At 42.5% G+C, this 3,861-nt stretch overlaps 1 pseudogene; it reads left to right on the top strand.

The window, feature by feature from the left end:
• The first annotated feature begins 613 nt into the window (after nucleotides 1-613).
• Nucleotides 614-1,094, top strand: LOC102874463 (annotated as a pseudogene).
• The last annotated feature ends 2,767 nt before the right edge of the window (nucleotides 1,095-3,861 follow it).

A 3,861-nucleotide genomic window follows, 5' to 3' on the forward strand; every position in this document is an offset into this window, starting at 1 on the left:
GAATATCTATTTGTGCTCTATTGACTATTTGACTATGTGGATCATAACAAATTATGCCTGTGCAATTTACTGCCTTTGAAAACCTGCTGGAAGGTCAACTACGAGTCAGTTGCAACTCTACTGTACACAGCAGCATACATATACAGGGAACTCTGGTGGCTTAGTGGAAAGGAGCTTTACGGTTAATCCAAAAGTACATGGTTTGAATCCACCCACTGCTCCACAGGAGAAAGATGGGTAATCTCCTCCCATGCAAATGACCATCTCTGAAAGTCCACTTGAGGGTCAGCTATGAATCAGTTCCAACTTCAATGTATATAACAACATATACAGGTATAGATATATGTTGTTGTTGTTGTTGTGCACTGTGTCAATTTACCTTGTTGAGGGCCTTTCTCTCTTTTGCTGTCAATTCACTTTGTTGAAGGACTTCTCAGTTTTTGCTAACCCATTAACTTTTCCAGCATGTGTCTTTTTCCAAGGACTGGTGCCCCCTGAAGACATGCTTCAAGTTGGTGAGATAAAATTTCACAACCCTTGCCTCTAAGAAGCACCCACATTGCACTGTCTCCATGACAGGATATATTCTGCTGCCAATGGCCTGTAGATCAACATGCCCAAGTTTTATTGTGATGACTGTAACATGTACCTTATTACCCATGACTCCCATCTATATGAAAGACACATTGCAGTAGCAGGAAACACAAAAAGAATGTGGAAGACTACTACCAAAAACGGCTGGAAGAGCAAGCTCAGAACCTAAATGACAAAAAAATGGCTGTATTTCAACAAGGAAAGATACCTCTGACTCCATTCTCTGATCCTTTTCCAGCAGGTGCTTTGATCCCATCTCTGCCCAGTCCCCCAGGCCCTCCTTGTCGTGGTATGATGTCAGTACATCACATGGGGAGGCCCTCCTATGATGTCAATGATGGGTTCTCCTCCTCTTGGGATGATGCCAGTGGGACTTGCTCCTGGAATGAGCCTACTGATGGGAGGCCCTATTCTGATAACACCTGGGCCCCCAATGAGGAGGCCCCTGTCTGTCCCAAGATGGTGCCACAAGGCCAGGAACAACTCAACCAGACAGATAAGGACAAATAAGGCAGCTTTTTTGTATCATTTTTCTATTCCTTGCACTACTTCACCAGGAGATTGTAGTTCTGTGACTATGAATGTTTTCTAACAGCATGACAAGGAAGATTCGCCTCCCTTCACAGACAGAATAGCTTTGGAGTCGAATAGTGGGATTAATAAAGCAATTTTTGTTTATACTGTGACATGTGAAAATAAAATTGTAAACTCTTCTAGTTTTTTTTTTAAAAAAAGATCTCGGGGAGCTCTGGTGGCCTAGTGGCAAGAAGCTGTATTGCAATTCCAAAGGTACACGGTTCAAATCCACCAGGTGCTCTGCCGGAGAAGGAGGGACAATTTCCTCCTGTACCAGTAAGATCTGATTTGACGGTACATGCACAAAAAATAATAAAATAAAAATTTTTTTAAAAATTTCTCTTTTTTGCAGTCTAGGTTATAGTTAATATTCTTCATCAGCACCATAATTTGAAGGCATCAGTTCTTCTTCTGTCATCCTTATTCATTGTCCAACTTTCAGATCCACAGGAAGAAATGGAAAATACAATGGCTTGGCTCAAGTGCATCTTACTCTTTAAACTGACACTATTGCTCTTTAGGACTTTGAAGAGATCCTTCAGTAACCAATAAGTGTTGTCAAGGATATAGAGAAACGAGAACCCTCATGCACTGTCAGTGGGACTGCAAAATGGTACAACCACTTTGGAAGGCTGTCTGGTATTTCCTCAAAAAGGTGAATGTAGAAATCCGCATGACCCAGATTTTCCACTACTAGAAATATATCTTTAGGAGATCAGAGCTGAGGCACAGCATAAATATGCACACCTACATTCACTGCAGAACTATCACATTATCAAGAAATTAGAATCTAAAAAAAAAAAAAAAAGAAAGTAGAATCTGCCCAAATGTCCATCAACAAACCAATGGTCAGACAAACTGTGGCACACTCACATAATGGAATACTATGCAGTACTAAAGAGGAAATTTGTAAGATACTACATGACAGCAGTTATAGAACAGGGTTCAGATCTTTTGTTCATGAAGTCTCAACTAGTTGTACTTGACTCAACAACTACCACAACACAGCACAGGTGTGTCTAGAAGACATTATGCTGAGTGAAAGAACTCAGTCACATAAAGAAAGACAAATACTGCATTAGAATTGCTATTGTGAAAATAAGAGAGTAACTTGTGGGTGAGAGGGATGGACAGAACAGAAATGGAATGTACCATGAACAGTGTAAAGGATCAGAAAAAAAGGAGGATCAATTTGGTAAGAACTGTTCAAAGGACAAGATGGCTATCGCAATTACCAAACAGAAATAAGATACAACTGTTTAAGTGGAGAGAAAGGGGGAAAGAGGGGATAGAAGAAGGAGGGAGGGAGCATCTAGGGCAGTAGCGATTAGTGAACTGAAGCGGGCAGTGAAGGACTAGGTGCAATGGTGACTCAATGAAACGGTGATAAAATACATTAATGTTTCATTGACTATGCAAAGGCGTTTGACTGTGTGGATCATAACAAACTGTGGCTGACTCTGAGAATAATGGGAATCCCAGAACACTTGATTGCGCTAATGTGAAACCTATACTTAGACCAAGAGGCAAGTCGTCAGAACAGAGCAAGGAAACAATGCTTGGTTCAACATTGGGAAGGGCGTATGCCAGGGATGTGTCCTGTCTCCATACCTTTTCAACCTGTATGCAGAACAGATTATCCGGGAGGCTGGGCTCTATGAGGAGAAATGTGGGGTCAAGATTGGTGGAAGATCTATCAACAATCTGCGATATGCATATGACACACCCTGCTTGCTGAAACTGAGGAGGACCTGAAGCTCTTGCTGCAGAGGGTCAAGGACTGTAGCCTCCAATATGGATTGAGGCTCAATGTCAAGAAGACAAAGATTCTTACCACTGGACCAATTGGCAGCATCAGGATTGGTGGTGATGAGATTGAGATTGTTCACAGTTTTAGTTTGCTTGGCTCCACAGTCAACATTTTCAGCACCAATAGCCAGGACATTAAAAGATGTATTGTGAAGGGAAAGTCTGCTGTTAGGGACCTCTCCAAAGTACTGAAGAGCAGCTATGTCAGTCTGGAGAGTAAGGTGTGCCTGATCCAGGCCATGGTCTTTGCAATCACTTGTTATGCATCACAGAGTTGGACAATGACTAGGTAGGCCAGAAGGAGAGTGGATGCTTTTGAGCTGTGGTGCTGGAGAAGAGTATTGAATGTACCATGGAATGCCAAGAAAACAAACAGATTTATCCTGGAAAGGGTTAAAACAGGCGGCTCCTTGGAGGCAAGGATTCTGGGGCTTCGTATGACATACTTTGGACATGTTGTAAGGAGGGACAGGTCCTTGGAGAGGGACATCATGCTTGGGAGGGTGGAGGGACGGTCAAGAGGGGAAGACCCTCTATCAGGTGGATTGATTCAGTGACTGGGGTAATCGAGATGGGTGTGTCAGAGGCAGTGCAATTGGCACAGGACAGAGCAGAGTTTAGGGCTGTTGTAGGTAGGGCACATAACAACAACCTGCCATATCAGAGAATCATAGCCCAGCAGTTGACACATAACAGTAACATCACAGCCATGGAAAGACTCCCTGTCCTTCTGTCTTCTGTTGCTCCATTCACAACTGAATCTTACCTCCCCAAAAGATAAACATATAATATGGAAGTGATATAAAGATCCCCCATGATATGATAAAACAGAATTGTAGAGGATTAAGGGTGGAACTAAACACTCCAATATCCTATTCCAGA

This window comes from Elephantulus edwardii, unplaced genomic scaffold, assembly GCF_000299155.1.
Source record: "Elephantulus edwardii isolate Elephantulus edwardi_28Jun2011 unplaced genomic scaffold, EleEdw1.0 scaffold00101, whole genome shotgun sequence".
Taxonomy (NCBI): Eukaryota; Metazoa; Chordata; class Mammalia; order Macroscelidea; family Macroscelididae; genus Elephantulus; species Elephantulus edwardii.